Source organism: Branchiostoma floridae, chromosome 10 (assembly GCF_000003815.2).
Source record: "Branchiostoma floridae strain S238N-H82 chromosome 10, Bfl_VNyyK, whole genome shotgun sequence".
NCBI lineage: Eukaryota > Metazoa > Chordata > Leptocardii > Amphioxiformes > Branchiostomatidae > Branchiostoma > Branchiostoma floridae.
This window is the reverse complement of record NC_049988.1, coordinates 8,683,178-8,708,165: the sequence shown is the minus strand read 5'-3', so window position 1 is coordinate 8,708,165 and position 24,988 is coordinate 8,683,178. Positions and strand designations below refer to the sequence as shown.

Here is a 24,988-nt window from a genome sequence, read left to right as displayed (position 1 = left end):
ACAGTACCATAAAAATAACCGCTGGCTCAATCTTTTATGCTTGCTAACTATGTGGTTAGCAAGTGAAAAGATTGAGCCAGCAGATACTATAGCATATGGTACCAGTCTTCCTATTTCGTAAGCAACTTGCTTTTATTTGGGATGCCAGTTTTCACTACAAATATAAAGCAAAAAGTCTATAAAGGGCTTTAAAATCCTACTTATTCTATAAGATTGGTCTGACATGTATGTTTTTCTAAGGTAATGTTTCTGAGGTGCAAAAATATCACCAAACTTACACACTGCATCGCTATAAACACATTAATGTCAAGTCAGCAATCAATTTTTGTCTAAGTTTAACACCATGAACACAATATCCGGCGTGTGGAATGTCATTACTCATGAGAAATGTCACAAGCAAATGCCACTTCTAAGGAGCAACCGCCACTCAAACACCTATAAACTGCACTTAATGTGTTTTTGTGCTGCACATTCAAACTATCAATATGGGTCAAGTGCGTAGGGGACAATGTGGTTGAACAGTTATCGCAGTAGGGGGGATGTAAGCAAGTGTTGATTGATGTGAGATCAACTATAGGGGTCAAAAGTTTCCAAGGTAAGGAAATCATGTGTCAATGTCCCCGACCCTCAAGATGAGGATGGGATAAGAAACTGAACAGCAATATGCTGAAACGAGATTAAATGTAAAACTGTTCTCTATAAGGCGACATCCGTTACGTTTGGAGCGTTCTGAGCAGTTTTGTATCCTAGTGACCAATGCAGCTCTGTAGGGAGCAATGTCTATAGCTATCAAACCCTCTTCCAGCTGTTGAAAATGTCAAGAAATTATTCATTCCATGACACAGATGGGCAGAGCTTTCTGGCATTGTTTAGACAAACCTTAACATGGCAACATACAAAAATACATAAACCACTAATGTATACTCAAAATTCAAAGATATGATGCTTTGTTTCTCTGTAATGTACGAAAGTTTGAACGCTAACTAGTAACAGACATTCTCACTGCGGTTGCTACTGTTAGCTACTGAAATATAATTGGTTGCTATCTACACAGTAATTACACTCATCCGGTAAACAGTTGAGAATGTCTCACACACAAAACACTGTCCCTAAAACTGTCAATTTCCAGGTGATACAGTCATCTTAAATTGTCTGATGCCATTAAGTTAAACATACTCTATGATCCTAAAGAGCAGCATCACCGTGGGAAGAGAGGATACAACTCTCTGATGAAGCCGACATCAACAGTAGAAAAATCCTTGTGATTCAAGCCACCACAAATGAACTATAAGCTAAGCTTTTGTGAATGGTAGGCCACCAGACATACATTATAATGAGAGAATAACATGCAAGAAGATTAACTTGTTGATATATATATGATGAATCATTGAGCCACGCTCCACATCGATAACTTTGAATCTCGAGTTTGATTTACGGGTAACGTTCCAAAGGACTAGTTAGCGGAAGCGGGACAATTAGTGACCTATCACCTGAGGCTATGATTAGGACCGAAAAACCCAAAATGTAAATTTAAATGATTATATGATAACATTCAAACAATGGGCTGGCAAGAAATGCAACTCATCCTCAGCAAACTCTTGTCGGAGTTGTGTATATGATGTATGTTTGCTCACCTAAATTACAATCTAGAGATGATACAATGTAGTGGCATTTTCAGAAGACTGAAGAAAGACAGAATCCATCAAATAAGTTCTACACGTTTCCTAAGCCAAGGGAAATAAAGAAGGATTACCATTACCACCTGTTCCAAGCACAAAAGCCTGTACAACCCCTAATTTATGGGTTGTGCATGTACAACTTTCCAATCATATTACTTCTGCTTTCTCAACCCTTTGTTGCACAAGCAGGCAAAAATAAGTAGATTATCTGAACAGCATGAGGTTTTGCTATTATACTAATTGCATTTTCAACTAATGATTATGATTATGGAATCAAACATGTCCTATTCCTTATGTATTGCTCTACTTCTCTCATTCGAAGAACACCAGATGTAAATGGACAGGTAAAATTGTTGGACATACACAGCCTGTGAATGGGCAAGGTGATTTTTGTTGTGTAAACAAATAAGAAATTTCCTTGGTGTAAAATATCAAGGAATAGGAAAACGAATAGTCCTGTTTACAGTCTAATGCTCAAAATGAAATGTTGGAGCTTGAAAAGGATACCACCTTCTGTAGAAAATGTTTTTTGACAAAAAGAATGCATTTTAGCAACCTCCCTACAATTCATAATGGATAGGTCTAATCCAAGGGATCAATGGAGACCCCTGTGGTTACTTTTTGATTGACAGTTGCTAAATTCCAGTGCCAAATTTTTGGCTGTTACAGCCAAAGGCTAAAAACTAACCATCTTTGAAAATGTGTGGAACACTAAGTAACACATAATAAGGTATTTCACTTATGTTGATCGTAGTGCGACAATTTCCAAAGCAAACATTTTAGTACCATTTAGACTAAGCTGAAATGTAATGCTAGTTTATCTTAGAGTTAGATAACCAAACCGTAATGCCTATATCACTGCTCTACTTTGTTCAAATCAGTGTTTCCAGTCAGTTTGGCACCATCTTCTGCATTTTACCCATCTTGCATGGATGACCAAATACAACAAAGTCATTTTCTCAGTTAAAAAAAAGCCAAGAGCTCTCACAACAGGAAGAATGGGATTGTACTATCCAACCATCTTCACCTGCATGTTTACATAGTGTCTCTAAACATGGTATCAAAATCTGATTTTGTCATAACAGTTTACAGAAGTTTTGGTCTTCTATTAGTCTTGGCTGCTTCCTCTTAGTGTTTGTGCTTTTTGTTGGGATTTCTTCATAAAAGCAGTGATCTATTCTCAATACATGGATGGCTAAACTGAAATCCTAGGTGTAATAGGTCATCTTCAGAAGGGCTACTACTGGTATCATACTATAACTTCAACAACGAACAGTCAAGCATTTTCCTTGTAACCACCTTGATGTAACATAGAAGAAGCTAGTGCCACTAGTAGTAAACTGGACAGTGTACTTACATATTGTATCAACGGATCCCAAAGCAGCTTGCTTGTACGAAGTTGGAGTTCCTTGTGTTCAGCTGTACTGAAGTCTGTGGCACACTTTTTCCTTTATATACCCAGTCCTCCAGGAGCTTCTAACAAAAGGGTAAAACACACACTCAGTTGCCTTGATCAGAAAGTCAACAGTAAGGTTGGCATCAAAGACTTTTGGGTAGATCTTGTGCCAGTGAGAGAAGAATGGCCTCTGTCCCTGTGTTGTCGTTGCACTCTGGCAAAAGCACCGGCCCAGTGTGTGTATTTCACTTGCCAGACTACTACTGGTTGTTCACAGCTTTATCAGCCTAATTGTCATTTCACAAGTAGGTCTAACCAATCTGATGAGTCCATTGTAAACCCCTAGCCAATCAGAACTGGTCCTGCAACTTCTGGGAGTGGCCAGCCCTTTGATGTGGGGCCAGCTACTTTTCACACAATGGGGGAGAATAATGGCTGACTTTTATGCTAATGAGAGGATGCTTTGATCTTGTATGAAATTGATTGTGTCTGAAAACATCAAAGGGTTGGAGGACAGATATTTAACAGGTGACAGACATATATCAACCTGTCAAGAAATCTGGTGCAAGAACTCTTGAAGGAAATCTTGAAGATAATCCATAATTGTAGCTGGACCTTTGTTCCCAATCTATTTCAGTTCATCTGATTCCAGGACAATTCACAGATTATAATTTTGAAGTTGCCTCATGTCTGATATGTGTATTCAGTAAGTTTATGACCATTGCACTAGTTGATCTTTAATTGGTACCTTAGGAAGAAATGACTGTTAATTGAGTCACATAGAGGATATCCTATTAGGAGCATGCCTTAGGCATTCATCAGTGTTGTAAGAAACATTAAATTTTCACAGGATTCAGTGGCATGACAAAAATCTTTCTTCCAAAGGCCGGCCCAGCTAACTGGTCAAAGGCACCTGGAATGTAGCCCATGACAGCAAGAGATTGTGTAAAATAGCCTATAGTAAGGATTTAGTTCCCAACCTAAGTGTGAACCATCTTCTGTCCAGAAAATAATTATTTCTTGGTAGCTATGTTTCATCAACGTATCAGAGAAATCCTCATAACTTAAAACATTTCACCACCATCTTGCAATACACAATTTTTTCACTGTGCCATAAGAAAAACACCAATTGTAAACATGGGGCAATGCATATGTATGCCCCACTATCACAAAGGAGGCAAGAACAACAGATTAGAGTGCATATTTCTCATACTCCTGGTGTTGTGGAAATACTGGGATGGTGCCATTAGAAAAGAACAACAAACAGATTTGTTATTTACAGTACACCTTGCCAATATGCATTTCTATGTCTGTCTCTAAGCAGTGCATGCTTTTGGAACAAACATAAAATGCAGGTCACAAAAGACAAGAAATATAACCCTGATCAGTGACTGTTTTATTTGCTTGGAGCTTTGAGGAACACAAATTAGCGACCGCTTGGGAAGAGGCCACAAGCTAGAAATGAATGCATACCAAAGCTAGCGGCGGTGATTTGCGATTTTTTATCCGGGAATATGACGGGAAAGCAAAGTATGCCGGGGAAGGAAAAATGCCGGGAGAGGAATATGTTCCAGGGGGAGTGTATCGGCCCTAGTACAAGAGATGCTACCCTGGGAAACCTGCTCGAGAAGCTTCGCAAATAAGAGTCGCAAATAAGAGTTACCGATCCCCTGCCTAACGCGCGCCCTCCCGCCTCTATGCAGGTGAAGGAGGCTACACCAAAGCTAGCTGTGAGAAAAGTTTTCTAACAAGATGGACACAAATAAGACATTAACTATACAGTGCAAATCAATTTGATGGCAAGCAGTGCTAAGAAAGCATGTAATTGAATACTAGGGAGAGATACCAGTAGTTGAAAGAAGGGATAAATGTTGTTAGAAGTGATGAGATCTAAGATTTCAATCTGAGGACAGCAGGTAGCCATTGAGAGCTGATCACAGGGGAGGGAGTCCCACTGTGGCTGCTTTGAAGGGACAAACTGGCATGAAATTGAGATCAAAAAGGGTCATCTGTAGCAAACCCAATTGAATTGGTGCAGGAAAGTTGTAAAACTACCGACTACTAGTCCATTCACCACCTCACCTAGTCCCATCCTCATCAAGAGGGCCCATTATATCAGTGAAAAAGAGCTTATGATATGAATTATTTTCCAACTCAGGAGGAGGATAACAGAGATTATAAATTCATAAGCTCTTTTCCACTGATAATATATAATATACTAAAATGTATAATCCAAGAGAGAGAGAGAATTTACTCGTAGTTCGACTTTCTAAAGCAAGTAAAGGAACAACGATGTGCACAGCAAACAGTTCTTGGATTGTTAAAAATCATCAACAAAAGACTATCGGTAATATAGACATTCAATAAAACGTCGACCTCTTGCCATTCTCTTCAAGCTTTTTTTCTATTTCTCCGCAATTCCATGGAATTTTCTCCAGTGCTTTGGGAAACGGTACAATGTGGAGGAAGGAATTTCATGCCCTCATTTCTCCTCAAGATACAAACATGTAGCCTCTACCAGGCTTCGTGGTTTGGTGGTCTAATTGTAGAAATTGGTCAAATAGAGTAAATACTACGCTAGGGGAGTCAGCCGGCCGATTAGGGACATTCTCCAAACCACACAGCCTGTGAGGAGTCGCTATCGTCTTTGTAGTCGACTAATCGCTATCTAATAGGTGCGAAGTGGTTAAATTACCCATTTATTGCTTTCCGACTCGCCCGTGACGGGTCTTGACAGCAGCGGCCGGTCAAGGAACATGTGACAGGAAGCGGTCAGAGGTATCATCTAAAACAACGCTAGATACCTATGTTACTTTATTAACTGCAGCCAACGGGCCCGAAAATAACTGTATGTTTGCGAAAATAGATTGTCCTACCACCATGAGCGGGCCATTAGCACATGGTCGCGGCACCGTCCGCACGGAAACCTCCTTTCAAATCCGGCAACGCGGCAAAAATGACTGGTTCATTTTAGTAATTTCACCCATGAAAATAACGTCTGTGATTTTGTTTATCTCCTGGTATGGGTTTTAGAAGTCCCATACCTTCTGATAAATGAGAAATTTACCGAGAAAAACAAGTTATAACAAATCACCCGCGCTTGTTGTCACGTTTGTTGATTGTCGGGCTACTTCACTAAAAGCATGGGCGAGCAGTTTGTTAAAAAGAAACACAGACGCCTTTATTTAAATAAATATTATGAAGTCATAAACTTTTTAATATTTTTTTCCTTTAAATCTTTAACGAATAAACTTACAATTCATTTGTAAGGTTAAATGTAGAGAATAATGATACCGCACGCATCGCTTCTACCCGCATTACAGTAGGCTATCCCATTGACCCGTATTGACCTCGCGAGCGCCATGCTGAAATTTCGGGCCGGCGTCAAAACACAAGCCGAAAAGGCCATCTTCTACCGTGATTTCCCGACAATTATCATTGAAAATCGATGTTGCTACACCTTTGAAAATGACGTAGTCGTCTTCGGCAATATTTTTATCGCATGCGTTTTGTTGTCGTTCTTATTTTCACCTTTGTCCCAGACCCAGCTGTTCCACGCGCCCGCCGCGCCCCACTGGGCGCTGGACGATTTACGACTTAAATTATCTCCAGCGCTGAGCTACTTCCTTTGTACAAATAATTGGGGGATTAATTCTATATCGTGTGTTCTTACCGACTCCTCACAGGCTTGTGGTTTGAAAAATGGACCTTCTCGGCCGGCTGACTCCCCTAGCGTACGGTGACTCTATTTGTCCAATTTCGACAATTAGACCATCAAACCACGAAGCCTGGTAGAGGCTAACAAACATGTTTTGTCACCAATATGGTGATAGATTTCTTGCTAAAATTCCTCCATCTGGAGTATCAGTAGCCAGTTCCTCACAGACACAGGAGTGCGTAATTCAATGAGTACTACATAGGGATTATAAGGGATGATCCCCTGTTGCTACATTGATAGGGATCAGATAGTTTCCACCAGATTAAACAGTTGGAAGCCATTCTGAGACCATCAAAGAGACATCCATCTTATAGAGAATCTGTAATGTCAGCTGCTGTTGGGATTTGAACCACAGGAACCATATGGGAGTCAGGCTATCTGATACAAGTGCTAAGTTTTACAGTCTGGTGCCATTGTAATGTCAGCACAGCATCAGGCTTCCAAGATTGCAGATGGAAGAACAGACCTGGTATTCATCTAAGAATTTGGGTTTGTACTCTTAAAATTTCCAAAGAAAGGAGGCTTTAAAGTTTAGAAAAATTGCTGCAATTAGCGTATCACAAGTATGGTTTGTTTACTTGGGGATTAAAAATAAATATACCATAGCCTCTTGAAGAGGTTGTTTTCTTAGAATACTAGTAGGCTTTTCTTTCATGGTCTGTGAAGTTTTCATCTTACAACTTGACACAAGAACAGTTGCCTAAACTTGCCTGAGTACTATCCAATCTCCAAGTAGATCCTTTGGTAGCATAAGATAGTATTAACATCTGGCAAGGGAGTGTAGCCGGCCTAGAAGACTGTGCATTAGCTACCAGAGCTACCATAGGATCTGCTTGGAGATTTTCATTCTCCGTTGTGAGTAAAGGACTATGTAGGTAGTAGATATGTCACGGAAAGTGACATATCTAGTGACACATGAATTTGGCAAAGGAATGGTACTGTATACATATTTCAATTCTCCTCCTATATGTATGGCTTCAATGACATTCCCATTTTTGCGACAGACTACACTATCAATGCAATGACATATATTCCTGACAAGCTGCGGTCCTTACAAGCCCCACATCCAGGACATGTGTGTATGAGGATCTCCTGCTGATACCTCCTGCCTATAGAGGAAGTTCAGCATGGGGCCATTAGACCATCATGGTCAAGATAACTGATAAGATCTCAAGATCCCTCCAATCAAACCATATGTGTCAACACATACACAGTAGGGGAAATTTTTTGGGTTGATATCAGCACTGTGACAAATATGATTTTCTTGAATTATATTGACTCATTTTCAAATGAATAAGCTTTTTAGAAGCTACAAGTTCAAAAATGTTATCGCCCAAGAAAACTAGTACATGGCTAAATGTGCCTAGCCAAGTACTACTATTGCTTCTCCCAACACCTTTCAAAATTTTGATACAACCAAGGACATCATCATATTGTCACTGGGTTCAATCTATAAAGCATTTGCTGTTCAAGATAGTATGAAGTGATTAACGTTCAACTTTACCTTGGATTGGAACACCTTATGCAGCTAACCTGGGTGCTGGTCAACCACAAACTTAAACCGTTACAAGCTACATGATCTCTTAAACCAAGGAGGTTGAAAGAGGGAATTCCCTCTTTCAACCTCCTTGCTTAAACCGATTCCATGGAGGGAAACTATTAGTGTTTTCCTCCGAGTGCCAATGTCTGGCGCCCAGGTTATACACCCCTAGCCAAAGAAGTGTCATTAGGATCTTTAAAAATTCCAAGATGGTGTAACTCTACAGTGTAGGCCTTTCCATTCTCCTACAGCAGAGTACCGTCAGTCATTTATTCCTGACTGTACTCTGCTTTCCTTCCCTTTTGCCGGCGGTATTACCCGCCCTACTTATTACATATTAATGAGCTTGCCCTTATATGGGCAGTCAGCCGTTGGGGATCGGGCGTTGGCATGGTGAGCAAACAAAGTCATGGTAATACGTAACATGATTGGCTGATAGCTTCCCAGCGGCCTTTGCGAGACAGCTTCCGACAAAATGAAGCCCAAGGAAGGCCTGTTCTCTGATTGGTTGACAGCTTGTTTGTGGCGACAATCATAATACCCGTAGGTAGGCCCTGGGACAGCAGGGCCCCATAAGGTAGTGCCGTTGGGGACCGGGCGTTAGGAGGATGAGGCCTTTCCTACTGTTGACTAACTTACAGTCCGTTAACACTTACATAAGCCCAACACTTTGAAGCTATTGAAGAGTTCTGCCAGGTAGAGAACTTGACTGTGAAGTACCATGTTTTTGTGTTCAAATAGACCTATGCACTCCTGCAGAGACATATTACTAGTGACACATTACACTAGTAATGTATGTTGTGCATGTAACTTGAATACTTCATAATCAGAAATGACTTGCAATGATAGAAACTAGATGGATATTGGAAGAAGAGATTTAGTTGAGAAGAAAGTAAGATTAAGTAAAGCCTACCTTACCTGCGATCTACCTTTGCCCTTCTCGGAATGAAAATAAGTGCTCTTACACCAGGCCTTGTATGTTGTTGGGATATACCAAATTTGGCGGTGGCAATATCTTACAGAGGTGTGTTCCTGAACAGATACACTAAGTACTGAAACATTCTTGGGTATTTGGGAATTTGAGGAAAGGATAGAAAAGTTTAACAGGACATTAACAAGGTGTAAACTTTAAGTGGAGTTGTTTGAAAGAGGGAAGAGAAAATATGATGTACAGGTGTATTTACCTGTGGAAAATATGGCAGGGTCCCCCGCCAGTAGTCGACAACAAGGGTCCTTTTCCGTTATCACAGCTGGGTGCCGAGGGTCACAATGGATAGTTCTGCCGTGTAATCTTTCACGTGGAACCTTCGGTGAATGCCCTCTCCAACGCGGGAAATCCGATCACCTTTTGTCTTTGTGGGTCCTTCTGACAGAGGAATGCTGAGACAAGTGGGCTCGGCTCCTGAAAAGAAAAATATTGACTTATGGTCGAGTGGTGGAGGGAAACCGCTACATGAGTGCACCAGCCGGCCCGTGGAATCGGACATTTCCGAACACTCTTCCTCATTCAAAGAACATACGAGATTATCCACGGCTTGATAGGGGATAAGAGCATTTCATGTTAATCCCAATCAACACCTAAAACAAAAGTTAAAGGTTTCGTTGCACACATTGATTAATCCAATATTCTAAACAAAGGGAGCAACAACTGGAGTAGAAAAAAAGGCAGTTTTGTTTTTATAAACATTGATAGAAACTACAAAATCCAATCAAATCAAGGAGACACGATCCACTTTATAAAGTGTGGAGGATGCTTCTTTCAGGATGTAGGGAAGATAAGAATCTTCTTGATTCTAACTCGGAGACATTGTGCGTCGCCAGTGCCCGTGCTCTAACGGGTGGATTGCCTCTTCCAGGCGACACGACTGGTCATCAGTGGAGTCGTGTTTTCATACTCGCCATGGAAACCAGCGCAAACTTGTCATAATAGTACATCAGCAGCAGAAACAGTAGAATACTGACCAAAAGTACAGGTTTGTATGCAGCTTGTCCCACTTATTGTTTGGGAGCCCATGTTTTTAATTTTAGTCCTTAAAGCTTCAACATTTTTATATTTTTTTGTCTTAAAGTTCAGAGCTTTGGGAGGATGGTGTTAAATATCGTCCCCTGAACCCCAAAAGGAGAAAATTTCTGTTCAGAATGAATGGACAGATCCTAGATACTGCCCTGGTTGACTATCACCCTTTCCTTTTTTCCAACAAAACAAATGGCTGAAAGGAATATAGTCCATTAATATCAAAATTCAGCTTACAAAAGAACAAAAGACAACCAGATAATTGCTACATAACCATATTGAGTACAAGAAAAAGGCAAATGATTCTGAACTAGTGCCTTTATTAGTTTAACTTGGAACACTACTTACACCAGTTAAAGGCATGCTGATTGTAGTAACAAACTTGCTTTAGTATAATCGGATTTCCTGAGAAAGAATGACAGTGCCTTATGCCATGCGACTTGCTGTCAATCTCCGGAAACTTGTTCTTTCTACTGCATTATCAACAAAGGATTAGGGTGCCTTATACCTGATGAGATGCAAGACTACAGAAACTACATGTAACAGTGTACTGTTGATATGTGATATGGCTGTTGAGGGAATATTTCATTCACAGAAGGAGGGCATGGTGTTACATTTCTGTAAAAAGAAATACTGGATTTTCAGGAACAAAAGCAAAGATGATACGTTTAGAAAAGGAAAACTTAGAAAGCCTCCGTCTTTTCAAAACATTCAGGCTTTCTTCCAGTTGAAAAGGAAGATATCGGATACCGGAACAATAGAAGATGGTAGGAATCAGAGGCTAGATAAATGAATGATGAATTGAAAAGTGAGCCGCTATCTTTTTACTGGGTATACAAAAAACTGATGAAAACTTGGCTGTCTTGAAAAGATCATGTCAATGAAGGTCCTTGGTTCTTCGACATTTTTGGACAAAGTTGAACTAAAGCAAAAGTAATGCTAGTTCAACTTTATACACTTTATCTAACACAAAATATTGCAATTCTACACCATTATCCGTCGACTTGACATCCCTAAATACTAGTATTGTCAAAAAACAATGGATACAGGTTACCTCATGGATACAGGTGAACTAGTGTTAATTGTTGGCAGTGTTTTCCACAGAAACAGCAGCAGCAATTGACAATGTCCTCATAGGTTTTTTCAATCACTTTTTGTGTTAATAAAGTCCAGAAGAAACCGCTCAAGGTGATAGTAATACATATCAAAGGTTGGTCTCCAAAAACTGTACCATGCATAACCATGTCAAGGTTAGAGTGCCTGTCCATGGTGCTGACAATGCCTTCTTCACTTCTACTACTTGCACTACTGCAGCCTGACTGTTCTCTCCAAATCGTCCATGCAAGGTCAACTCACTGATACACCCACGATAACAGCACAACTGCTGACAAACATGCAAGTAAAGATCGAATCAAAGACCTGTTTGCCTCTTCGGCCTTCACTCGAAGGATAAAAATCAGTCTGCTTCAGTTTGTTCCATTTCTACGATTTTCCAGCGATTCGGAGTCTGGTAGAGACTATTCGAATGCATTGTTATTGATGCTTTGTAAATGGTGTATTGGACACCTAGATGTCTGAAGTGTGCACAGCTCAGAAATAACTATTGTTGCATGTGTAGATCTCTTTAAGTTCCAGTATTTTTAATCTACCGGTATAAGTCTTACTACCGGTATTATGCCAATGCATGTTAAATTTGATTTTAGATTGATTTCACAGTTTAAATTAATAGTGTGTTTTTTGGCCTTCCCTCAAAACCTTTTTAAAACAAAAAAACAGTGTTTACAAGCTAGCTCAAACAATGTATTTTCCAGTACTTGAGAATATAAGTATAAGAACACAGACTAATGTGTTGTTCCAAGGTGTCTGTCAGGGCTGATTTGGCTAATCTACCCTGTAGTGTGTGCATAGAGCACTGAAGGTCTCCTATCGGTAATGATGATTCACACTACAGCCAAATAAATGCTTGCACATTGAAATACTGTAACGCTAGAGGCAACAACAACCTTGAAACATGCCATGTGGTTTCCTAATACATTACATCGGATAACGGAATTGTTTGGAGATGAGAAGAATGAAAAAATCAGTCGTATCTGTGGATTGAGGTATGGATGTACAATATTTTCATGACATAATGTTAGAAAGTTAGAGATTTGTCAGTGGAATAACCTTAGCTAAATCCAAACATAAAAGATAAACCTGCAACTTGCAGTGCAAGCATATGGCAGAAAAAAACAACTAAAAAGAGTACATGATACTCGAGAGAGTTGAGATAGAATATAAGGGGTCTTCAGAGGATGCAGTATTAATGTGTTACCAGGTAACCTGACTTCATACTTTGCTTCAAATTGAAGATTGCTTTGCCCATGAAGTATGTGAATGAGGAACAGGTAATGCAATCTCCAAGCAGATCTTGCAGTGGCATAAGATAGTATCATTAACTGGGGAAGGAGTTTAGTCGGCAAAGGAGTGTCATTGTCCACTGCAATATCTGCTTGGAGATTACAGGTAATGATATATAATGCTTCTTGTCTATCACTGCTAGTGGTCTAAGATCAGTCCTGTTGAAAACTTTCCTTTCATCGTTGCTGACCCACAGCAGCTCTGGTAAACAGGAGCCTGTCCCATTAACCACTGCAGAACCACAGCTCAGCTTAGCCTATATAGGCTCTGGGCAGTGTTCTTACTTTTGATATCGGACGCTTTAGCCCTTTAACAACTGGGCCCATGGCTAATCAGACCAGCTTGCTAACATCCTATTTAAACTCTGGCCAAGTTGACCAGGATATTAGACCATACATTTTGTGAGAAGACTCAAGTACTGAACTGTTTTCGTATTGTGTACCACGGTATAGCTGATTTTCTGGATGTTCTATCTTGTAAGTAACAAAAATACCAAAACAATTACTGGATACGTAGCAGTGCAGCGCTGCATTCTGTAAAACCTTGTAAACAAACTTGGCACATACAAATGTAGCATAGGGAAAGTTCTGAGTAAAAAGTGTAGATATTCTTCCCTTGTTTGGTGCAATCGGGTCCTCCATACAGACCCCTTAACGGTTAACCTACCCGCTGTAGGTGTTGACCTCCAGTTGACCTTCACACTATCTCTACTCCATCACGTACCTACCTACCGCTGCTTAATTGCTGCTACATATACAAAAACAGGGCAGACACCTATTACACACACTTATGCAACAAAGGGGCTACTCTTGTCGACTGGCTTCCTTTTCTACCAGACATTATTGTGTACCGCCTTTACAATGAAGTGCTCCTAAACACCCTCTGAACAAATTACCTAAAGCAGGTGCAGCTCTTTATTCCACTGACGGGCACAGAATGAGCAGCGGAAGAAAGACCCATTCCTTCAAAAATGTGCCTACTTAAAGACAAGAATGTTATCTGAAGGTTCACAGCAATTATGTCCTTCCAAATGACTCCGGAAAGAGGAGGCCCAGATATAAAGGCTGTTCATAACTTTTTTCAGCGACAATCGCCATGGCAAACGTCGTGCTAATGATGATGGATGCCATGTTTTTTTTACTCAGCACTTGCTCACCCTTTGTTTCACCAACAGGCCACTTTTTCCCACTCGCCATCAATCTTGACCCTGGGCTGCTCGTGTACACATGTATATTGTGATCGCTGGCGAGAAGTTTACCGTTGCGCGCTCGGTATGCGATACGATCAATACTGTGGTGACACGGCGTCAAGATTGGAACTCGTTCCTTGATAAAGGTAGGTATCCGGGGGATGTATTTGTCGGGTCATATCTCGGACTCCGTGTACAAACAAATGCGACCACTAGAATAGGGGCCTGATGCGGGCAAACTTCTGTATGACAAGGCAAGCACAAAGGAACCTATTCTCCTTGTCATACGAAGACAACCGGTATAAAAGTTGAGAGTTAAGTTCCTCTTGCTATGCCACCTGTAAGTACACATTATACAATTAACCTGACTTCCGTGGAATGCCATTGCAAACACATGCCATAAAATACAACCCAATAGAGCGACAAACACGGTTACCCCACAGCCTTGAAGTACAGTCCAGTCAGCAACAGAGATAATATCAACAAGGCAATATTTGCAAAACCTCCAGCCAAGCTTCAGCGCATGTAGGTCAACTGAAGATACGCTTTATTGCATTAAATGATTTAAAACGGCTGTAAATGAACCCTTGGCAGTTGATAATTCTGTTTGTTAAGAAAGCAAAATGAACCTGTTTCTATGGCTTTTGCTCCTTCGGTGTCTCTTGCCAGGTGTTCAGATGTCGTTATTTCTAGCCTCAATTTTCAGACATTTTGAAGGATCACCGAAGACTTTATGAAACAGCCTGGCTCTAAAAAAAACTAACATTGGACGGGTTGAATATTATTGAGATCTAAAGCACATTTTCAAATGGTTTGGAGACTAAAACATTTGAAATCTGACCGATATCTTGGTTTCTAATTACTTTGCAATTACATATAGCTTTTTCTAGATGTCAGATGCTTCTGCAATTAATTTGTTGACTATTCTCCTGAAGTGAGGGAGTGGTATTATATACTGGTAAGAAATCCCTGCCACTACTACCCCCCAACCCAACCTCTGCTTGAAGAATACTTGTTGACCAGGGTGTTTGGCAGAGTTGACCAGGGTGTGTTGTGTGGAGGTAACCGGGCCAAATTGGTAAAGGGCCGAATCGCCCTGATCCCTCTTGTTCTTACAACCAGCACACTTGTAATCCCCCAAATAAGCCTTAGTCTGTTCAAGGAGGTTGAAAGAGGTCCCTCTTTCAACCTCCTTGGTCTGTTTCAAATATCAGCTAACATGACACTAAGGAGATTACCACAGGCTTACATGTATACGAAGAAGGTAAGAGGACATGCTGCAAGGACCCCATGTTCTATAGCTTTCCTATATACTATGAGGGCCTTTCATGTAAAGGGCCATACTCTTCAGAACCCAGTTTAGAGGACATTGTTTATATGTCATTGCCAAAGTCCTTCTATTCTAACAAGTAGGTCAAAAATTCTGAGGATTAATGTGTCAAGGGCAGCCAGAGAAGTAAGTACAGAGCAGTACAGCACACAAGCTAAACACTGCAACAACACATTTTTGTGAGCTGTGAGTTGGCATCAAGCTGAATATTGGACAATAAAGATATGGTGAATACTCCAAGGAAAATGTTGACTGTCTTGACTCTAGCCCCTCCCCAAGACAAGATCAACAAACAACAACATAAACCGCATTACAGCCACAAAATACTGTTTGTCAACTGATTTAAGTAATGATACGTACTAAACGTTACATCTGAAAAACCATCAACAAAAGGACAACATTAGAACTAACTTGTATTTAAACCTTTTAGACTACAATGCATTTCAGGTAATGTTTGGCAGTAGCCGGAGACCGTAGTACACTTGGTACTTTATGGTCTGCAACGAAAAATCCATGCCTGCACATAATGCTCAATCTAACAATACAGTCTCATAAGTTCAAGAGCACTTGCCAGACTTCCCTACCTTATGATATGCTTGGGTTGTCACGATCAAGGCCAGGAGAGGCACCGCTATACAACCCAACCCTCCGCAGGTAAGAGTACTTCTGCCCAGGTAAACGAGTTGTCCACCTGCAAACGGCCCACCTGACAAGCCCCTATCAATCCCCGTCATCCGCGCCGAACAATGGCGCCCCAACCTTAATCCTGACGACAAACAGCCAGTTGCCGTGAGACCCGTCTGCTGCGCAAATCTTGTCACCGACTCGTGTTTGTTCTACCTAAATGAGAAATTCATCCTCCCTTGTGCGAGTGCTGGTTTAGTGGCTACGGTGGGCTGGAAATGAATGCCGTCAACACCAAGAAAATTTACACAATTTATTAATTGGCGTTGCCTGATTTGAGCGGTATTATGTCCGACTAGCCAGCCTACAACTGTGGACGGCTAATATTTTCCTCAACGTCAGACACCTTTCACTGAACTGTTTGAAAGGGCTACTTGCAGAAAACTGCACGTCAGAGTTTATAGAAACTCCTCGTAACAGAACAAAGGACTCGCTTCAGGGAGCCATCGATGGGGGATCAGCTTTGCAAAGGGATTACTTAACACTAATCCTTGGTGATTAAAACAAGATTTGGGTTCACTGTAACTCAGAACAGTAGAATGATGTCTGGAATTCTGGTGTGACACAGACAGGCCTACAGCATACAATAGAAAATTTGTCTGTAATCAATGGCTCTGCCTACTAGCCTTCAATTGGCTTAGAATGTCATGTTGGAACAGACACTTGTAGAAGTGACACTACCGCCATGTCCTGTCAAAAGGGACATCCTGACAAAAATTTGGGGGTGTTCAACATTACTAATAAAGGAGCAAGCTACAGGTACACAGAAAAACTCTCACTGAACCTTTTATAATCCAATTCAGAAACCATGTCACAAGACAGGAACAATATAAACATTTAAGCCTTGCTCAATTGATATTGACTCTTTGCCTTTCCAATTTAGAGTTGCACCACTTAATGTAAACCAGTCAAGTTAAAAGCTGAACTGAGAAGGTTGTTCTTTGTATTCAGGCAGTTTCCTTTGCCGAATGGCTCCATTTCAAAGCTAGCAGAGTTTCCAAACATTTCGCCCTCGTTTCAACAACGTTGCTTGAAAACACAGTAAGTCAAGGTGGCCACAATGGACAATGGTGTAGAGCATGTTGACTTGTGACAGGTATGCGGATGTTACAAAGGAGTCCTTCATTCCAGTGAAGTGGGGAAAGGTACAGGTGATATCACTATTACGCTCGCTTGTAATAGAACGAGGCATTTTACATGCAAGATGTTGATTATTTGTAAAAGGTTTGAAGTAATGTCTTGCCAATTATATTTTCTCATACCAGTATGCAGCCTGTATAGAAATAACAGTGTCTTGCAAAGTTATCAAAGCATGGAAAGGAAGTCAAGTTTAATGTCTAATTTACTGCTGCAAGAACCGTTCGAACACACAGCTGCCAACCGACAGAAAAGACACCAATGTAACCTACAGGTACAGTAGTAGAAAACAGCCGTGAGTAGGAGAGACAACCGTTTATTTTCAAATTATAACTGAAAACCCTCCTTCTTGTGCTGCTTCTCAGCACTGTATAAATGCTGCAAGTTTACCTTTTGAGTTTGAAGAGTGAAAGAACAATGCAGTCCTAGTCCTACCCTTCATTAGTTTTACACTAGTAGATCTGTAGTAGCAGCACTAGAAAGAAATTGTTTGGGTATCATCCTCTGTAGTAACTGCTATGTCAAACTCTTGACATGCTAACCATGGTTAGCAAGAGAAAAGATTGAGTCAGCGGTGACTACATATGGAGGACTAGGTACCCAGGCTAAGAAAGAAACATATGTCTACAAATACCTTGCTTGAAGTTGAACTCCCAGATTCTTCAGTTCTTGTTCACAGATATCTGGTCATCTGGCAGCCAAACTTCCCTCTCCAGAACGCTTCTCGTCAGTTTGGAATCTTGTACAACACCTACGGGGGAAAGCATCAGCGTCAGGACAGAATTTCATGGCCTCTCGCGAACAAAACATGCAAATGTTTGTCTAGAGTCAGCAGCTTGGCCTCTCATGCTGTTTGTTCAGCTCGCTGTAGATAATGGGGGCTGCATGCTGGGAAGATATCACAGCAAATTACTGAAACAAAAGCTGATAATTGTTGTTGATTCTGTGAGTGACTCCTCATTGTACATCATCTTTTGTTGTCTTGTTTCACCAACTCTTTCAACCTCCTTGGTTTCACCAACTAAGGACCTGATTTACCAACAGATGGTACCAAAAATATTGTAAAGTTGTAATAGAAAATGACTCATGCATGATTTATGCCTTCGAAGAGAGAAAACACTCCGTAAGTATTACATTGACTACTCTCTATATAAAGAGAGATTAAACATTTACAATTAGGTGTACAGACAAACAGACAAAAGGGAGAGGTCAAGAGGTCAAGTTGACTCAGTGAAGGTGCCTGTCTATTATGACGAGAGGGCAACAATAGCGCGGATTGTAAATTGTTCTTTAGATCAGAATCAGAATCACCGTCTGTGATGCATGGTGTGTCTAATGAACTCTCATGTCTATTGTTCTTGGGAAGGCATTATTTACTGATGTCTATTATGTTCCTTTGGAAGACAAAGGCCCTTCATCAAAAGTTTCTTCATTGAAGGTTAACGCTAGTTCACCTTTATTCGCGGAGTAACCTATATCCGTTCCTTTCAGAAATTGGTACTTAGGGGTATAAAGTCGACGGACGATAGTTTTAAACTACAATATGTCGAACGTATTACTACTTGAAACCATTGTCGGTCCAGTTGACATCACTTAATACCGTGTTGGTAAACACAACGAATATAGGTTACCCTGCGGATAAAGGTTAACTAGTTATATTGTAAATTTCTGTTCTAAAATTTTGTAACAAGGCAAGTTCAAAAGACCCCTTTGAATCGCATGAACTGCTTTCATCACATAGGGGGTTTTAATCACAAACCGTGACGTCACAGCGCTTGTCCATAAACAAAGAACGTGTTCCAAAAAGTGTTCACCGTACCTAGAAGAAGCAGGTGTTCGATTAACGTTACAATCTCCACCCTGACTGACTTTTACAAAGTACAAAAAAGGCCGTTTTTATCTCACGCAAGTGTGGGAGGTGAATAGCCATGTACATTGTACAGCAAAGTTCAGAAACGTTTGACCGCATGTTTGTGAGCACTGGCCTACGGTGGAAGTGACTACGCCAGGCCCCTTTCATGGTACCGTGGGGTGCCAGCAAAAGCTAAAGTGTCACTGTCTTCCGGGTTAGGCGAACACTTTTTTGAAATGTGTTTGTGTGGTTCAAAGGGACATTTTTTCAATGACAAATTAATTGACAATGGATTCATAGAATTTCATACAATACATAAAAAATGTCATGATTTTAATATCAAGTCGTGTACAATTTTTGTCCTGTTTGGTAGGGTGGAGACTTCCTGTGTTCATTAAAGCTTACCCGCTTTTTCTATTCTTATCCAGCGGTAAGCTGTCTACTTTTGTACTTACACTCTGTTTGGACTGGCACTGGTTCAAGAGGTCAGAACAGTCAGGGTTTTCCAGAGAACTGCTTGTAGCTGGGCAATGACCCTAATTGACGCAGGCGCAGAAGGCCCAAAACGAGTCCATACAGTATTTTAGCCTATTTTCGACTTTTAGCAGGAAAATGTAAGTAACATTTCATATTGGTGAGACAGTGTAGGTTGCAGATGTTCAGATTCGGCCAAAAAACTAGGTTTTGGTCCGTCTTTTTGGTCTGTGCTGACCCCTATTTTGAAGTGCTGAGTCCCAAAAATGACGTCATGAAAAGCAAGATGGCGGCAAAGTTTGACCGCTGGAATAGTTGCGCTGGTCAGAAAGTTTAAAGATTAGACTTTTGGACACTTGAGATAGCGGGCTGCTGTGTGGGGTGACTTCTTATGACCTGGAATGTTCACGGATGAGATTATGACACCCTGAACTTGCTAATTTTTACATTATAGCCTATGTAGATTTGTATTAGTGGTAACTGCTCTGCCATGCTGTTAGATATGTGCCTTGAAGACAGCAGGAACTGGAAAATAGAAAACATGGGGACACCTTACAGGGATATTTCCAAGCAGATGTTGGAAGTAGAACAGTCAGGCTTTCCAGAGAACTGCTTGCTGAATGTTGTTAGAGATGTGCCTTGAAGACAGCAGGAATTGGAAAATAGACAACATTTAGCTTTGATTATTCTCCAAGCAGAGGTTGGGTCACAGAGCTAGCCAGTAATGAGTAAAAAATCCCGACTCTACTAGTACTATAGTATCTCTGCAACCCAACCTCTGCTTGAATAATAGCTTATTAAGGTCACAGAGCTGACTTTCAAGTAGATGTTGGGATAGAAAATTATAATGTCTTAGAACTGTCCAGTTCTTCTGACAAGCAATCCCGCTGAGCGTCTTGAGACCACATCTGATGTCATCTTAAGACGCACAGCAGGAATCGCGTCTTGAGACCCCTAAATAAATGAAAATGGTACATTGTAGTGTAAAGCGAGTGTGAATCACATGTTAAAGTCATTGTATGCTGGAATTGGAAACATAGGGAAACAAGAACTTTCATACCAACAAACATCTGCAACGACGTTGCCCACAAGCCTTTCCACTCTTACGGAAGATATCGCCAGTAAAATCTTATCCAATGGACAGATGCTAGATATTGAAAGCTTAGGGTAATTGAATATGAGGAGAAAACTGTATGAACTTAAGAAGGAACTCCATGAACTCTTGACCTGACCAGCAACAAATTGTAAATATTTACAAATATCAAGATATTCTACTTCAGCATGCTCCCTGGGGACACAGCAATAGCCTCCTTCGCAGACTTCTGGATTGGTGGCGTTTATTTTGGGAGGGGACACAGTCCCTTCCATAGTCATGAATCATTGCTCTCCCCAAAAAATAAATGCCACCGATCCCAAAGTCTGCGAATGAGGGCACAGAGCAACTTGTAGTTGTCCTTGTACCTTAGGATGATTCCACATGAAAAAATAGTGATATATTTTGGAGCATATCATTGTAAATGCAGAAGTTGACCTAAAAGAACACTGTTAAGTGTTATCGACAAATTTTTGAATCTTAATCAATTGTTGTGCCACCCTAAGCTTGAGAATGGTACAATCCAAGGAAGTACCTAACCAAGAAGGAAGGAAGCCACTGGAAATGTTAGTAACTTCTGAAATTCAAGGTAGGTGGCCAAATAATACCTGATTGCAGGAATCCAGTGTGGTCCCATGAAATTGTATCGCTTGCAAATTTTATTACATTTATACTTTGTCTTTTCTTTGAACTATCCACTTTGCATAAGCCTTGTGGTGTCTACGGCCATGAAATCGTCTGGCAGGGTGCTGAAAACTAGCAGATACTTCACAAGTCGGGAACTCATAAAAGTCTTATTACCTCGCACTAAAATGACTTGACATTTAGCAGTCCTCTGATAAAAGTTGTGTGAAAAAATGCAGAGCCTCTTTGCTCGTTTGTTTTGGACCAGATAAAACTATTGGCATTTTATCATGGACGCTAAGAAGAAAAGACTTTTCTTAAGGCTCCTTGGTTGTATACCAGTTATTTTCTTACAGCCATACTTCACTGCTAACTTGATGTTGTTACACAATTGTTACACACGACATTTTAAGATAATGTTTCGATTTAGAATCTCTTCTCCCACGACAGATCTTTTTTTTTTACGATCGCGGACCGCACACATGGCGTTCATCAAGTTTTATTACGTTGTTTTCTGTGGGTGAGGGAAGCGGATCTCCCTAAAGATCCCAGACGAGAAAATTGGTCACACAAAAAGCTGCCGCCTTGAAGTGGAAATGAGCAGAGACAATGGTGCCATTTTGCGGGCGTCAGGCGCCAGGCTGGGGGTGATTGACATGCAAACTGTCGCCTGTTTACTAACAGATTGTCGGCAAAGAAGATGTAAACAACTGATCAAAAACTACACCGGACAACAACGACACAAAAATCTGCTCTGGACCACCCCAAAAACTTCTTCTCCATGAAAATAAGCCCATAAACGCGTCGAATCTTACCGATTTTCATTGTTTTAATGAGGTAAGTTCCTGTTACAGTTCCTGAATCCATAAACACGAGCCATGTTTAGGTGTGACGGTCTTTTCTCTGTCTGGTTCTCATTGTGTTGCATACCTTGCATACTTAGTAATCTCCCCTCCATGCAAGGAGCTTTTACCTGATAAAAGCTCCTTGCTCCATGCGATCGCATGTAAGTTTTACCTTCTTATATCAAACTAATATTCGAAAGTTGTGGCAACCTCTTTGCACTAAACTATGGTACATTTTGAGCTAGCTCTTTACGATCTTTTACAGGGCAAAACTGCGAACAACCGCGTGTCTTCCGCATGTGCGAGTGGGGAGGGGCAATGATTTGAGGGCAAGACCACGAGGTCCCCACCGATCTCTTCTCACAAATGTACAACAAAACGGCAAAATCATATGATACCTACAAAGGAATTGCATGCCATAACATAGTGGTGATCACACACCGTCAGAACGCTAGTCTTACCGGGTCCACGTGTGAAAACTTGTCTCCTGTGATGTCCCGATCCTGCCGACCTGCCACCATGCGTGCCGCCAGCTGTTTGAACTGACACGGCACGCGCCGGGACAGCGGGCTTCCGGGGTCAACGACCGCAGGAACGAAACTCTCCAAGCAGAGGTTGGGCCGCGAAGATAGCAATGGTCAGGATTTCGTAGTCTCTACCAGACTCCCGCTTGACCAAATAGTAATAGGGGAATTTGGTAGGAATTTGGTCTCAAGTAAGGAATAAAAATTCTAACCACTAAGTATTTCGGAGTGAGCCGGTAAAAATCCCGGCCACTACTATCTCCACGACCCAACCTCTGCTTGGAGAATATCAGCAAGAGAACAACACCTCCTGACTTAAGGAGGTTCAAATAAGAGACCATCGATAATGTGTTTTGAACAAAGGCAGATTGTAATACAGGCTTCAGTACTAAAACAAATCATCCGGGGTATTTGAAGGTTTTAAGTTACTTCTTTCCATGCAAGGACGTCCTTGATCAAAGCTACATCTTTTTAAAAATCAAAGGTACATCTTTAAAGCAGCATTCCTTACCTTTTCCCGCGCTATTTAATAATGAAAACATTAATCTTTGGCCACAATGCGGGCAATCGGTGCCTGATCTCTGCGTGGCAAGGACGCGACTGTGCAAAGAACATCCAAGGAGGTAAAACTTCCTGAGAACAACCCAAATATTACTACAACATGTACGATTTTACGTTGATTGTGCAAGAGCGACTCCTAGCAGTCAGTGAAATAAATGCTGCAGATTGACTATACTGCACTTTGCAGTAATCTCGCTAGATATCGCTGTTTCACTGAAAAACGCTGACGTGGGGCATGACTGGATACGACAGCATTTTTATGGGTATGCTGCGTTCTTTTCGATTTCTGACAGCCAACTCGTTCTACCCTGAGTGCCATCCTAGTAAGTTACTGCACCTCTCATACTCCCTTCTTGCCAGTTAAATAGGGTAGAGTGTTGTATGGAAACCCCAGTATCGTCATGGAGGTATGAATGGCAGTCCGGCAAGACTCATTCACCAAATAAATTATGACAAGTAAACGTTCAATTATCACAAATACTTTAAAATAACAACCACTTTATTGATTTTCTTGACAGTGCCTTGACCAAGCAATGTTCTGTTCAATATCTTTGTTAAGAAGCGTTGGTATCCATAAGGAATCACCGTAAACTTTACAATCTGTGTTATGTACAGCAAGTAAAGTGATCAGTGCACATTTTCCAGTGCACATTTATAATATCGAAAAGTTTTGAAATATGAAACAAAACCTTCCCGTTTCCATGTTTTCCAAGTTCTAGTGTTAAAAAAAGAGACAAAATATATAACATTATGTCCACTTTTTCATGTGTAACGTTTATATACTATTGAGAAAGGGTTGGCGGAAACGACTGCCCTGTCGGTCGGCGGAAACCGCTGCCCGGTCCGGTCCGGAGGTTGGTTTTGGGGGTCTCGAGTGTACCAAATGTAAACAACATGGCTTGCTGTCGCAACAGTGATTTAAGTGTATTTCTCGTGTAGGCTGACCCTACGTTGAACAGTAGCACTAATATCGTAAACATTACCGTAATTACCGTAATAATGGCGTAATTTTGATCTTACACACGTTTACGGTAAACACCAGATTTCGGTGATGCCAGCTAATTAAGATTAACGCTTATAAGGTCGATAATGAGCCGCGTGTCCTCACAGTAAGAACAGATTAGCGCCTTGATTTTTTTTGGCGAAAATGTTTTCCCCAACACTAGTTTTATATTATATACTCTGAAATAAGAAAACTGTAGGTTGGATTGATTGCTTTGTGTAATTTATCGGAAGTTTTCGTCATTCCATGCGGCGCACATTAGGTCGTTGACCCCGAAATACGCACGTGGATATGTGTGAGGCGCTTCTAATAGGGGACAGTAGTAAACTTTATCATTACTTGCTATTTGGAATAGCTTTAGACAAATAAGATGTGGGCATTGATCGGGGTATGAGTCCTTCGTGTTGAAGATTAATTGCTAATCAAAAAATTTTCTCCAGCCGACCGTGGCCACGAACTGTTTATCGCGGTGTTATTTGGGCTCTAGCCGCTCTATCCTTGGTTAAATCTTTATTGTCTGCGGGTTTCTTCATTTCCGACATGTGAGAAAATATTATCGTGATCAATCAAAGAATTGCAGTTTCAGGCTGTTTGATTAACAATCAATTATGTTCTCATTAATATTCCGTCTACACGGTATTCGGAAGATGAATATTCTTAATATTACCGATCGCTATCCACGTGATAGCGCCCCGTAAATAAGGCCGTAATTATGATCGGATTTACAGCATGTTCACGATTACCCTCGTCGTGATTCAGATACTGAATACTACCAGCCGTTTTCTAACCAAAACCCCGTCCAAAATTTCGACACGGTTTTGTATACGTTTATTCTACGATGGGTGTAACGTGTTATGTTTGATATTGAAATTACAATGCATTCTGCTGCAAGAAGGCGCAGCTGCACTAGATACCTTACTCTGCT

At 40.9% G+C, this 24,988-nt stretch overlaps 1 protein-coding gene across 5 annotated transcripts in view; it reads right to left on the bottom strand.

Annotated features, from left to right (window-relative positions):
* The window catches only part of LOC118423965 (ly6/PLAUR domain-containing protein 6B-like), a 32,614-nt gene extending 10,041 nt beyond the window's left edge, over nucleotides 1-22,573 (bottom strand). The window contains exons 1-4 of one of the 5 annotated variants that reach the window (XM_035832299.1): nucleotides 22,437-22,573; nucleotides 17,722-17,838; nucleotides 9,518-9,735; nucleotides 3,037-3,155 (exon numbers count right to left, since the gene is read on the bottom strand). The gene's annotated coding sequence lies outside the window, so the exon portion shown is untranslated. Of the gene's footprint in view, nucleotides 1-3,036; nucleotides 3,156-9,517; nucleotides 9,736-15,850; nucleotides 15,985-17,721; nucleotides 17,839-19,394; nucleotides 19,469-22,436 lie in introns of those variants that run through there. The other 4 variants (XM_035832298.1, XM_035832301.1, XM_035832302.1 and 1 more) reach the window with 4 other exon arrangements.
* Nucleotides 22,574-24,988: the final 2,415 nt, after the last annotated feature.